This window comes from Theropithecus gelada, chromosome 7b, assembly GCF_003255815.1.
Source record: "Theropithecus gelada isolate Dixy chromosome 7b, Tgel_1.0, whole genome shotgun sequence".
NCBI classification, from domain to species: Eukaryota; Metazoa; Chordata; class Mammalia; order Primates; family Cercopithecidae; genus Theropithecus; species Theropithecus gelada.
Window position 1 is genome coordinate 52,828,385 of NC_037675.1, and position 15,011 is coordinate 52,843,395.

Sequence of the window (15,011 nt, forward strand, 5' to 3'; positions counted from 1 at the left end):
TGGTAAGACAAACCCTAGATCCAGTATACCATTCCTGTTTGAGGAACAGTACCTGTGACCATCTCTTCATCCCATCTCACTCCCTAACTCAATCCTTTTCAAGATTATTTGTTCCTCTATTGGCTTTCTTATTCATCAGTCACCTAAACATAAATTCTGATGTGCCCTTGGATTCATCCCCTGTCCTCACTCTTTGACTTCCCTAATTTCCTAATGCAACCAACCATCAATGCCCATGCATCGTCTCTCCTAAATCTGTTTCTTTTCTTCTTAGAATAACATCAGTCATTGGATTTTGGGCCCATCCTAATGCAATAGGACCTCATTTTAACAAATTACATCTGCAAGACCCTATTTATAAATAAGATCACATTGTAAGGTTCCAGGTAGACATGACTTTTGAGGGGACACTACTCAACCCAGTACAGTGACCCTTTCAACTGTGCACTGTGCAGGAAGATTTATGTTTTCGTGATAAGACAAGCCCTAGATCCAGTACACCATACCTGTTTGGCTAACAGTGACCTGGAACAGGACCTCCCCCAGTTTCCTAGTGCAACCAGTCATCAATGCCCATGTATCCTCTCTTCATCTAAGTTGAATCTATCCCCATTTCTTGCTCCCCACAGCCAATGTGAGCCACCAGCACTGCTCCCTTAGACACTGTGAGAGCCTCAGACTTAGGGTCCCTGGCTCTGGTCTTGTTTTCCTGTTCCCAGTCTCCATGTTGCCTCCAGGACATTCTCATAAATGAAAACCTGGTCAGTGACTAAATCTAGTCTCTCAGCAGACTTCCACATACATGCTTTACTACTGCCACTATAAACACCCTGCAATTTTCTGAGCTTGCCATACCTCTCCTCACCTCCACACCTTTTAATATATTGCTTACACTTTCTGGCACAGTGTGCTTCATGGAGCCTGCCTGGTTCACATCTGTTCATTTTTTCAGACTTATCATAAGCCTCATTTTTATTTTTGAAGCCATCTCTGATGCCCCACAAGCTGGGCTAGGTAAGCCCTTCATCAGTACACATCTTATTCACCTCATCTATGCACACAGGTGGCATAATCCTAGATTTTCTTGTTTGTCTCTCATGCTAGACTCCTTCACAGTATGTACATGTCTTTTCCACATTTCATATAGCTGTATCACAGATATCAAACACAATACCAGGCAAACAGAAGGTTTATTAAATACTTGTGTAGTGAGTGAAATTAGGTTTTCCTGATGGAGTTTAAAACCAGTCATTAGCTAAATCAGGGCCAATGTGTGGCTCCTTCTCATAAAATGTAGCTCTTAAAGATTTCTAATTTCTGCATTTGAAATTTCTGCATTTCTGTTCAATATGTGATCCTTTAGGGCATAGTCGTGTCATCCTTTGTTTGGTGGTGATCACGTGTGGTTACAGAATCATGGGCATGGCTCAGTTGAAGATTATAGATGCTGTATATATGTCTTCATATTTTATTTATATGGCTGTATTTTTCTACCTAAGGGAAAAACCTTTTCAACAGGTTAACTTTCCTGAGGTGAGGAAGTCCAAACCCAGAGCATTTTAACAACAGGTGACATTTATCAGGCACACTACAGTCAAGCTGAGGGATGGCCAGGGAACTGCCTCAAAATCCCAGACCTGATTCTTGCCAGACTTCCGCTTGAAGTTCCAACCATACTTGCAAGTTTGCAAGTTGGATTACTTTCTCTTTTTTTTTTTTTTTTTTTCCGTTTTGAGACTGAGTCTCGCTCTGTCACCCAGGCTGGAGTGCAGTGGAGCGATCTCCGCTCACTGCAAGCTCCGCCTCCTGGGTTTACGCCATTCTCCTGCCTCAGCCTCCTGAGTAGCTGGGACTACAGGCGTCCGCCACCACGCCTGGCTAATTTTTTGTAATTTTCGTAGAGACGGGGTTTCACTGTGTTAGCCGGGATGGTCTCCTGACCTCGTGATCCACCCGCCTCGGCCTCCCAAAGCACTGGGATTACAGGCGTGAGCCACGGCACCCGGCCTGCAAGTTGGATCACTTTCTTTGTGGGAGTCTGATGGACTAAGGAGGCTATCTAACTATGAAGCACTAGCAGTATGCAGTATAGTGCCGCAGTTCTGTATCAAGAATTCCTGTGTAGAGTTGTTATGTGCATTCAATGAATTGACGCTTTCATTCACTGACTTTGCAGGCATTTATGAAGTTCTTACTGTATACCCCTTATCATAACTGGCACTGAAAACACAGAAAAAATAAAAGACCAGAATAGTTCCCAAAGGAATCAAATTTCATACTTGTATCTTCATGGACACCGATACAATGCTAATCTCTTTCCTGGTCAGTCCAGAGCTTTGCCGATCTATAGACTCAATCACAAGATGCCTATTTCAAGTTGAAAGTGGATGATTCTGGTTGTAGGGATGCTTGTTCCTACGTGGAAGATGCCAATTATTCTCCTTTTTGTCATTTAACATATGTTGTCATATCCCTAAAGATCTCTGACCTTACAGTCCTTAAAAAGAATGATGCAATGCTACATATGCTAGGCATGGAAAGATGTCCTAGATACAATATTCAGTGAAAAAAGCAAGTTTCAAGATAGTATATATGGTATAAAACCATTTTTTTTTGCTTTTAAAATACTGGAGAAATGTTGTTCTGGGACCAGCAGCATTGGTATTACCTGGGAACTTGTTGGAAATGCAAATGCTTAGGCCTCTCCCCAGGCCTACTGCATCAGAAACTCTGAGTATGGGTTTGGGAATCATGAACATGACCCCCAGGTGGTCCCAATGAATGCTCAAGCTGGAGACCTGCTGCTCTAGTGTGTACAGTGGCCCAGTATTGTTTGTTACTATATAGTATCCTAAGGTCTAGTGTGAGTTTGTCACAGCTTTATAATTGGTTTATAGTTATAGTCCCTGTAAATGAATCGCTTGTGTTTATAAAGGATTTTGATTACATTATTTCTGGTTTATTGTATTTGTATATACTTTTCCTTTACAAAATCAGTAAAATACAAAGTCAACAAATTATAGGTACTTTAAAAAATGCTGGTGACTATATGAAAAAAATCTCTAGATGGCTGTACATTAAGCCGGCACTTTTCAGGCTCTGATTTACATACAGATCACTTGGGGAATCTTGTGAAAATGCAAGACTGGATTAAGGCCTGAGGTCCTGCATTTCTAACCAGCTCCAGGTCAATGCTGCTGTTCACATTTTGACTAACAAGCCACTAAAATGTTATCCATGGTTATTGTCGGAAGGTGAAATGGTGGGGGGTTATGCTTTGTACATTTCACCTTTGCACATTATTTTTTAAAAATATTTCTTTTACAAATAACTATATTCAGAGAAAGGATGAAAGAGTTTTAAAGTCTTTCACCAGAGTTTGCCCTATTTTGACATCCCTCTGTTATGCAGACTTAGCCTTGAATCACATTTCCAAGAGTGAAGCAAAAGGAAACTCATTTATTGGCCCTAGAAATCCCCCCACTGATATTGTAGATATGAATGTTAAAAAGCAGTGCTGTTAGGTATAGAGGGAAGTAGGAAGAAATTCATATTAGCTGGATTTTTTTTTAGTACAAGTATTAGAAATCTAATTGAAATGGGCTTAAAGAGATAAAGGACATTTTTAAGAAATCCGAGGGAAATGCTTGCTTTAGTCACGGCTGAATGAAGTATTCAAATGATACCGTAACAAGATCTGCTTTCTTCTGCAGTGGCTTTATCTTCAGGCAGTTCCTCGTTTACCAGGGTGGCCACCAGCAGCCCTAGGCTCTGCTTCTATGATTAGAAACCACAGCAGAATGAGAACCTCCCTTCCCAGCAAAAATTCCAGGGCCGACTCCCATTGGCAGGAGCCCATCTCTGAAACTTTCACACTAACTTTGATTGGCTAGACTTGGCCACAGGCCCACTTCTGAAGAAGTCTGGGGGTGGTATCAACCGCACCCATGACAGCTGAGAGGAAGGGTGATTCCCCACAGGAAAATCAAAGTTTTGATCCAAGAACAAGATGGAATCGATGTAAAAGTGAGAGGTGGTGTTCTGTTATTATGCCAGTCTTCCAGCCCAATCCTTTCATTTTGCTTATTTGGAAATCAGGTTAAGGGATTTATTCAAGGTCACATGGGTAGTCAACAGCAGAGCAAGATTTACCAACTTCTGCCCTATTTCTGTATCCTCCCTACTGTAGTACTGCCAGCTTCTTGGAAACTAGGAATGAATCAAACATGGAGCTTCTGTAATGCTAGCCTTATATTTGAAATGTCTTCTGAAATACTGTATTTCATAGTATTGAATTTAAAGGAACTCTAATTGCACATCTGTCATCTTTGACGCTCCTACATTGACTGCCTGGAGTAAGAAAACCACATTCTTTCTGTGATAGTAATCCTTGCTACTCCTTTCCTCTTTGGGGAGACAAGTCAAAGCTTGACAAAGTGTAGCTGCTGATCTGTTTGAACGAAGTTCGATCCCTAACCAGTGATCCCATGAGTGAGGTGGATGCCCTATGGATGGAGAAGCTCACACCAGCCTCTGAATTTTTTGTGGTATATTTTATCCCGAGAACTTGATTAATAATCTAGACTGGGTCCTCCCTTTGGGTGGGTATGTTGCCCTCCCAATTTTCCCAGGCACAGCAATATCTCTGCAGACAGGTACGGGCACGCATCAGAAATCTGGAGGCTCGCCCAAAAAGTTATGTCTGCTGTTTGTGAAGGGGCAATGTAGCAATTACATGAGTAATGCAGTGGCAGATCTTCTATGAGAAATTAAACTTGGAGAAAGAGGGCTTTCCTCCTTGAAGGAAGGGTGTTGGGTGAACTAACACTGTTTTCTCCTGCCCTTTCTCCCAATCTCAATCCCTTTCTCTCCAAACATTCTTCCTTGAGCACCCCACTCTGGCACTCAAAAAGCCATGGGAATGGGAAAGAAGGGGCTGGAAGTAAACAGCCTGCTTACTCACAGCAACTGAAAATTTTGTTTCGACAATTCTGGTTCCAGGAGCAGGAGCTGAAGATTAACGCCTGGAGACTGCCCCATTCTGAGAGCAGCAGCCTGGCTCCTGGTGGCGCCAGCAGCAGGTAGGAAAAAAATGTTTCTTCTTACCCTTTTTTATGAAATATAATCTGAAGACAAATTTAATGTTAAATTCCAGTACAATGGGCACAGTAGAATCCAGTACAATGGGCACAGGTTTAAATAATTTGATTTGTCTGCAAACCAGCCCAAACTGCCGAGAGCTGGTTCTGCTGCTGAAGCTGATCTGTCTCATGATTTATTCTTTAGGGAAGGGGATATGTTGGGTTGTCCAATGTAACAGCCACTGCTGTCAGGGCTAGGAAGAAACTCACGTCTTCATGACTTGACGGTGCCTGTGCTTTCTGTACTTTTGCTTATAGCGTGTGTGTTTATGTACATGTGTCCTGTACTCCAGACACACACTTGCCTTTGTTAAGAACACTCGCAAAAACACAGCTGAAAACCTGACCAGAAGACAGGCCCCTTTGATGCACCGTTTTATTCTAAATGTTTCAAGAGCCCAACAATGACTTCTTGTAAGACACCATCATAAGTTTTTTAAAAGGCAGTTATTAAGAGTCTGGGAAACATTAAGTAGGTGTCAGTTACATTAGTATCAGTTACATGCTTACCCTCTGGGTTGGAAAAGGAGACATTTACATATTTTGGGTTCCTGCACTTCTTTTATGAGGGGTATAACTTAGCAAAACTAGACAAGAAACTGTAAAATGAATACAACGAGCTGTTACAGAGTTTGTCATAACCAGATCCCAAGTGTTGTAAAAGTAAAATATGATGCATGTGTGACAGAAGGAAGTGATAAAGGGAATATGGAAAAGAACAAAGTGGAGTTTTATGAGAATTTCTAGGTCTACTTTTTAAAAGCAAACTAAGTTTGTGAGTCAGCAACCAGGCAATCAATTCTTAGAGAAGCTTCTTATGAACTGTGTCATTGCATTACTGTTAAGATGGCCAAATACTGAGGCTATCTGTTGTTTGCCATTGTGAGTGTGTGTCTGTGTTTCTGCATGTGTATTTATGACACAGAGAGAGATAGAATATGAGGGAGGGAGAGAGGAGAAACTCTCATATACTGGCTTACAGACAGATGCTGGGTCATTTTAAAATGCATCTCTGTAACCACTTGTTCTGGAAACATTAATCACCACCTTCTGTGTTTTCGGCACAGTGCTAGGTTCTGGCTGTATATGTATGTATAGTGTGTGAGGCACAGCACTAGGTCCTGGACTATACATGTGTGTGTAGTATGTGGGGCACAGTGCTAGGTCCTGGACTATATATGTGTGTATAGTGTGTGTGTGTGTGTGTGTGTGTGTGTGTGTGTGTGTATAAAATACAAAATTTCTTCTTTATAACCTTTACCTACCTCTTATTAGTGTTGCCAACAAAAAGACAACTGCAGAGTTTTAGTGCATTTACCATAGCAGAACTCCTAAGGTGGCTTGTGTACTGACCTGCTATAAAAATATATATTGTCTATATATACGTGGGAATGACACCCTGTTGAAAATAAATACTGTGTTCCTCTCCGTATTGGGCTCAAGCTTCCTTAAGATCCATTTCTCCAAGGTCAAGAATAGTGAGAGCACTGCTATTAGATTTGGATCTTGTTTGTGATCCCTGAGTTCCCTGGGCACGGGCTGTGGTTCTTGACTAAGGGCAGGCTCTAAGGCAGGGGCCAAATACCTTCTCTGCCCTGCCCTCTCCCCAAAACCCTGGGAATGAAGTTGAATGGGGAGTGGGGTGGGTGGAGCCCCTTCCCCTTTGGAAGACTCTTCCCTGGGTGTCTCCAAGGGAATCTTCTTTTCTCTTTTGCATCAATCTGAATGCCCTAGGCTCTCAACAAACATTCTTGAACCTCCTTGCATGTTAGCATGGGACCCTCACCTGCCCTAAGAGGCTGACTGCTTAGCTGGACTGAGGCAGGCCCAGAGGCAAGGTTGATAGATGTAAAGGTCACCTCGTTACCAGCACATGCGCTTCCTTTTCACTGCTTCCTTACAGCTGCTTCTCTTGGTTGCTATAAATAACATCATTCCCCACTCTGGAAAATGTCTGAGTTTGTCATTGATGGTCCCTTAGCTCCTCATGTCTCCTAGTTCTGGTGAGAAATGCTACCCAGGAGGAAATGACACAGCAGAGGAAGAAATCAGCACCCAATAGCAATAACAGCACCCAGCATTTGCTAAGCGCCAGCTTATGTGCCAGGTACTGTGCTAAAGGCTTTACATACCTGATCTAATTTATTATTTACAGCAACCCTATGAGGTAAGGACTACTGGTATCCCCATTTTACAGAAACAAACAAACAAACAAAAAACAAATAAACAAACAAAAACCCAAAATGGATGCTTAGACTTTTCTTTGCTGCTGGGGGATTCAAATCTAAGTGCCTGACTCCAAAGCATTCGACCACAGCCTGTGATGAGAGTGAAAATCAAATTGATCTTGAAAGTTGGCCAGGAGAAGACAGTACAGCCCTGTGAGGTGGGCACTTAGGCAGAATCCCTTCTGGCCCTCTTAGCTCCCTTGCTCTTCCATGGAGCCTCTGGAAGGGTCTGCTGGAGACCACCAGGGAGACCAAAGGACTTCCTCTGCTGCCTGTGACTTCTCTCTCCAAGTGGCCTGTCGTGCCTCCCTTTGAGGTCTGGCAGCTGACATCTATCTTGGTCTTTGTTTACAAACAAGGACTGTGTATCCTGTTCTTTCCTTGCTATTCAGGGCTGACTTTAACTCCGCAGGAGCATATGTTTGACTTCCACTGTGCTGCTGTTTCCGGAGACAGACTCCTGCTTTAAGAGGAGTCAGGAAGTGTCCACACTCGCTCTTTTCCTTTCCTTGACTTTCAGCTAATATATTCCCCAGAACCTACCTAGAACCAAGAGTTCTCGTTTTGGGACGAATTCCTAATACCTGTTTGAAACTACTCTCAGGTAGAGTTTGGGAAATCTCTAACCTGTTTGTCTGTGACCCCACAATTAACTAGTCATGTGATAGCTCATTCCCAAGCTGTCACAACTGTCACAACTCGAACCTGTTCGTGTGTGTAATCTACAGGCAAATCTTCAGTAATGCGGGTCTTGTCTCACAAGACTAGGGATGCCAGAGGAGGGCCAAGGTCAGCCTCCTTAACACCAAGACCATTGGATGAGTCTGGTTAACTTGAGCGGCACACCGAGACCTATCCCCTTAAACATCTTAGAAACTATTTTTATTGTATAACTTGGTAATGAATCAGTCAGGTATCACCTTCTTTGATATTTGGTCTGAAGTTGCTTATTTTCATTTTCAAAGGATTTCTCTCGTTTTGAATTTTTTTAAAAAGAGAATGAAAAAGATTGCAGATTTGAAACAACAAAAAGGGAGAAGACTAATATTAATTGAGCAGGTACTGTGTACCCAGTGTTTTACTCTTTATATGTGATACATCATTTAATCATGACAGAGCCTGGCAAAGTAGAAAGACCCATTTTACAGTTGAAGATACCAAGTTTCAGTAAAAGTTCAGTACTAGGTGTGATGGAGGCAGCATGTAAATGGGGGTCATAATTTGAAGTTCAAGTTGTTTCCCTTATTCCATGCTGCCTCCACTATGGCGCCTTGATTATAAACTCCTTCCCAGTGGACAGGGTGTGCTCAGATGGTTCATCTCATTTCATCTTCACAATCCTGGGATATAGGTACATGACACTGATTCAGCAGATGGGGAAACTGAGACTCAGAAGGTGCTGCTGTGTTTATTTAAAACCACTTCCTATTATGGCTTTAAAAAGTTTCCTCCTCATGTCAAAGACACCTGACTTCCTGGGAAAATGGTGTTTACGTGAAAAAATTTAATCTCCCAGATCCTGATCAGCAATCATCTATTTGTATCACTTTAGATTTTTCAAAACCTTGATCTTAGCAATATGTGTTTACTACTTTGTTCTACTTTATTTCTAACATAATTTTATTTCATAGCCACAGGCTGATATGGTTTGGTTGTGTCCCCACCCAAATCTCGAATTGTAGCTCCCATAATTCCCATAATACATGTCGTGGGAGGGACTCAGTGGGAGGTAATTGAATCATGAGGGTAGGTCTTTCCTGTGCTGTTCTCGTGATAGTGAATGAGTCTCACGAGAGCTGATGGTTTTATAAAGGGGAGTTCCCCTGCACGTGCTCTCTCTCTTCCCTGCTGCCATGCAAGATGTGATTTGCTCCTGCTTTGCCTTCTACCATGATTGTGAGGCGTCCCCAGCCATGTGGAACTGTGAGTCAATTAAACCTGTTTCCTTTATAAGTTACCCAGTCTCAGGTACGTCTTTATTAGCAGTGTGAGAACTAATACATGGGCAAATGTCAATGAAATAACATACTTGTCATTTACTATATGAACATAGTTTTCTATCCTATTACTCAGGCCAATTCCTTATTATTGAGCATTTGAGATGGTCCAATGAATGCAACTTTTTAACTTTTTCCTTTGGGCTTTTCTTTCGGACATGTCAGTCTGTTCAGGCTGCTATAACAAAATGCCATAAATTTGGGTGGCTTATAAACAATAGAAATTTATTTCTCACAGTTTTAGAGGCTGGAAAGTCCAAGAACAAGGTGCCAGCCAATGTGGTGTCTGGTGAGGGTCTGCTTCCTCACAGATAACCATTGTCTTACTCTAACTGGTGGAAGGTGCTAGCTAGTGGGGGTTCTTTTTAAATAAGGGCACTAATCCCAATTATGTGGATTCATAAGGATTTCAACCTATAAATTCTTGGGGTACACAAACATGCAGACAATATTATTCTGTCCCAGTCCCCCAAAATTCATGCTCTTCTTTCATGCAAAATACGTTCATTTCATCCCAATAGCGCCAAGAGTCTTAACTTATTTCAGCATCAACTCAAAAGTCTAGGGTCCAAGGTCTCATCCAAATAGCATCTAAATTAGATATAGATGAGATTCAAGATATGATCCACTCTGAGGCAAATTACTCGCTAGCTACGAATCTGTGAAACCAAACGTGTTATATGCTTCTATGATACAGTGGTAGAATAGGCATAGAATGTACATTCCCATTCCAAAAAGGAAAAATAGGGAAGAAGAAAGGAGTAACTGGTTCTGAGCAAGTCTAAAACCTTAAAACTCAAAAACAGTCTTTGGCTTGATACTGTGCCCTCCAGGCACACTGGGGCAGAGACTCTGCCTTCTGGATCCATTGGAGTGGTGGTTCTGCCCTCACAGATTTGTTGGGCAAAGCCCATACCACAGCTGCCATGGTTCAGAGTTGTGTGCTTGTGGCTCTTCGGGGCTGAAATGCACACCTGTGGCAACGTCTATCTAGGGTCATGGGGGCAGCCTCACCCCCATGGCTCCACTCTGCATTGATTTTTGGTACCCTAATGGTAATCTATGATAACCCAGTGCTTGATGGGCCTTTTGCACTTGGGCCCATGATGAAGGTGGCAGCCCTAATATTTTCTGAATTTCCTTCACAGCCATTTTTCCATTGTCTTGGACAATAGGTCCTGGTTTCTGTTTAGATAGTTGACTAATTTCCTTGTCAACTATCATTGTCATTTGGCCACACTCTTGATGTTTTCTCCCAAATATACTTTCTCATTCTTTACAATATGGATAAGCTGAGAATTTCCTAAATCTTTCAGCTCTCCTTCCATCTGGATTAACAATTTCATCTTTACATCATTTCTCTCTTCTCACATTTTAGTATAGTCAGCCAGGAGAAGCCAAACCATACCTTCAACACTTGACTTAGAATTTTTCTCAGCCAGATATCCAATTTCACTGCTCACAAGTTTTTCCTTCCACAAAACACTAAGACAAAGACACAATTCAACTAAGTTATTTGTTACTTTGTAACAAGGATCACCTTTATTCCGTTGTTTAATAACATGTTTCTTGTTTCCCTCTGAGATCTCATCAGAATGGCCTTTCATATCCATATTTTCACCAATATTCTGTTCACAACAACCCCACTTATATAGTCTGTAAAAATATTAAGGCATTCTCTACAGCTTTTCTCTTTTCTTTCTGAGTCCTCACTAGAATCACCTTTAAGGGTCTATTTTAGGAAAACACAAAAGTTCAGACCATAGCAGGGGCATATGGCCTCCAAAGAAGAAATCACTGAGTCAAATAGAATGACAAATTTCATAGCTCTTCTGGCGGATTGCCAGACTGATTTCCTCAGAATCCAGCAACAAATACAAGTATTGTTTCCCTACAATCCTAGGCTGCCCTGTTCTTTATCAAGTTGAATTCGTTTATAGTTCTCCCTCCGAAAGGTTTGGGTGCACCGATCTTAGAGTGTCTTTCTCCCTATCACTGAGCCTTCTAACTGAGGACTGACACTGAGCCAACTAACAGCAGCAATTCCTCCAGTCAGGATAAGAAGACGTTAAATGCCATGTTCCGTGGCCTAAAGGAATTGGAGAGGTGGAGGAAATGAATGGGATGAATTGAGAAGGAAAGAAAACTAGGTGAAGAAGCATGATAAACAGAGGTGTAATGGATGATATGGGAAAATTAACCCCTTGGGGTTCTTGAAATAAAGACCAAGATGTGAACTATATTTATTTATTGGTTTAGGTGGTTGCCAGCCTCCAAGATAGCCCCTAATGATGACTGCCTCCTGATATTAGTAACCTGTGTTGTCCCTACCCACATTCTATAAGGGTTGGTCTGTGTGACTGGAATACAAGATAAGTGATGATATTTTACTCCTGTATTACATGTGGAAGATGTAGCAGCTTCCATCTTGGTCACTCATTCTTCTCTCACACTCTTGGATCACTCACTCTGGAGGAAGTCAGCTGCAAGTTGAAAGCAGCACTGTGGAGAGGTCCACGTCATGAAGAGCATGGTGGTGACAGTGTTCCAACTGCAGCAGAATCTCAAACCACATCTTTACCAGAAAACCTGTACCATCTGCTCAACTAGCTCCTTGTTCAACTGAATAGATTATATCAGTTATCTATTGCTGTGGAACAAAGCACCCCAAAACATAGTGGCCGAAAACAACAATGATTTCTTGTTTCTCACACTTCTTTGGGTTAATTAAGTAGCTCTCATGCTGTCATCTTCCTTTACCTCATGTGACTACAGTCAGCTACAGATTTAAGAGGGTGTCACTCCCATGTCTGGGGCCTCAGATAGAGATGGTTGGAATAGCTGGGACTCTAACTCCTGTGGTTTTCTTACAGGCTTTAGCACAGTGCAATGTTCTCAGGGTACCAAGAGGATAACAGTAAAAGCTGCGAAGCCTCTTCGGATCTGGGCTTGGAAGTTGCACAGCATTACTTCTGCCACATTCTATTGGGTAAAACAGGTTAGCTTAGATTAAGAGATGGGGGAATAAACTCTGCCTCTTAATGAGAAGATTTGCAAATAGTTTTTGGTCACTTATAATCCACAAGTCTACCATCTGGAAATAATTATTTGCATTCTTCCCATATGCAAAATGTACTCATCCCTCCAAGACACTTAAAGTCTCATCTAATGATTGTGTCAGGTTCAAAGTCCATGATTTTATGATCTGCCATCTGGTCCAGACATCAAATTTCTCACATGTAGTTTCTCTTCATCCAGCAATGAGATTTGCCTTCCAACATAGCATATCCTGGCCCCTGTTTGTTTCCTCTAAATTACGCTTACAAATTAAACTATAAACCCACCATACAATGTTGAAACAGGGACATGGTAACCTTAATAGATATCCTCATTCAAAAAGGAGGGTAATGGGAGGCAATAGCAGTAATTGGACCATAGTAATTCTGACATATGTATCTGGGCACATATTTTCAGATTCCTCCACTCAAGCAGGCAGAATTCCTTGATTAGAATATGGCTCTATTCTTGACTCAACCCTCTGGGTTCTTGATTCCATCTTCTGAAATAACTTTTTTTTTTTTAAGTAATGACCTATGTTTGCAGCCAAGTATCCTTCTCAGCCTGTTTCTTGCTTATAGAAAGTTGGGAGCCCAGAGGTCTCTTATCATCTAAACTGTTATTCATATAAAACTGTTCTTCGATGTGATACAAATCCTTTAAAAACTTTGTGGGTTTTCCATGTATCATATTATTATTCTCTCTATTAGACAAAATCTGTATCCATAATTCTTTCTGGGACGGGCCTCTCTCTACAAATGCTCTCTCCACAGTAAAGTTACAACAGAAATATAATGCAAGCCACATGTGTGGGTCATATACGTGGTTTTCTGAAATTATAATAGCCACCTATTTTAAAAGAGTAAGAAGAAACAGATGAAATTATAATATTTTATTAGATCCAGTGTATCTAAAATGTTGTCATTTCAACGTGTAATCTATATAAAAATTAAGATTTTTAAACTTTTCCATATTACATTTGAAACCCCGCATGTATTTTACACTTAGAATACATCCAATTTGGACTAGCCATATTTCAAGTGCCCAATAGCTACACATCACTAGTGGTTACCATCCTGGGCAGCCCAGCTCTATATTACCCAGAGATATTTTGGGATGAGGCTTCTACGAATCTTAGAAGCCCTTTCATCCAGTTGAGAGTCTACTTAGAACTTCCTAAAGTCCTTTAGAGGCCTTAATACAGGATTTTATAGGCACACTCTAGATTAATCTTTACCCTGAAACCATTTCTTACTTTGAGAATCCTTTGCCAGCTGGAGAAAATGGAAATGAGGAACAGTCTTACATTCCAATCCAGCAAGTCCTGGGACCTGCTCATTTCCTCTATGTTCTGCTTGCAAACTAAATGATTCCTTCTTTAACTCATCCTTCTTTCTGCTATACCTTATCAGGCAGTGTTAAAAAAAAAAAAAAAAAAAGAAAAAAACAAAAAACAAAAAACCTCTGTTTTAGCATTTTGTGTAGAAATTGCATTAGCCAGACCCATAAGTTTATCAGGTACGGTGTTTGCCTTACAAGTTACCACAGGAAATTATTTTGCTGATTGTTTCAAAAATACGGGTTGCCCTTTTTCCAGACTCCAAATGTAATTTCCTCTCTTCTCTTCCAGCCTCTGCCCACCATGTGGTCCCAAAGCCAGTGCCACATATTTTAATTTTTGTTTTGTGGCAGCACTCCACTCACCAATTTTTGTTTTTTATTCATTGCACAGTCACAAGTGATTCCAATGCTTAGTGACTTAAAACAATAATTTGTAATTTTTCATTATTCCATGGGTTGTCTGTCTAGTTTAATTACTACTGGTATTACCTGGGCTTATGCACGTGGCTGCCTTCAGCTGGAAGATCAACTGGGGCCTGGGCTCAGCTGGGACAGCTGGGCCTCTCTCTGTCCATCTGCTCTTTCATCCTTCAGGAGGCTAGACTTTCTCATGTGGTGGTGGCAGTGTTCTGAGAGTACAGTACAAGCTTCAACAGGCAAGCATTTATCGAGCTTCTAAACATGGTCATATCTACTGATTCCAACCATGTGACCAAACCCAGCATCGCGTGGGAGGAAACTACACTAGGGCATGGATCCTGGGAGGCATGATGAGTTGGGGAATAATTAATGTAAAATCTACCACTCGATCTCATAGGTATTTTATGTATTACATAAGATATTTGTATCTAAAGCACTTTGTAACCCAGTCCTACTGCTCTGCAATTTGCCCAACATCCCACAAACAGTGACTGAATTTGGTTCCAATGTTGCTTTTACTTTAATTTGGAAAGATTCCACCCATGCTTACTCAATCTAACAAGAAACAGAGTTGAGCAGATGGGACAGGTTTCCTGGCAGAGGTATAACTTGGAATTCCTCTGCAGTTTTCAATACAGTTAGTTCTCACACATAAAGACCTCACATGATCCCTTGCAGTAGATAATGTTCAATAAACACGTGTTTCTTGATGCTCTTTTCCTTCCAGAGATGAACCTTGCCCTCCTTTAGCAGAGATGTTGACTCTCAGCAATGATAGCTGAGCCTGTAGTTTTTCTCTGTTCAAAGTTGTCACCTGGCCACTCATT

At 41.4% G+C, this 15,011-nt stretch overlaps 1 protein-coding gene across 1 annotated transcript in view; it reads left to right on the top strand.

The window, feature by feature from the left end:
* Nucleotides 1-4,761: 4,761 nt before the first annotated feature.
* FRMD6 (FERM domain containing 6) overlaps nt 4,762-15,011 on the top strand; it is a 247,698-nt gene continuing 237,448 nt past the window's right edge. Inside the window, exon 1 of the mRNA XM_025391788.1 lies at nt 4,762-5,081. The gene's annotated coding sequence lies outside the window, so the exon portion shown is untranslated. The remainder of the gene's footprint in view (nt 5,082-15,011) is intronic.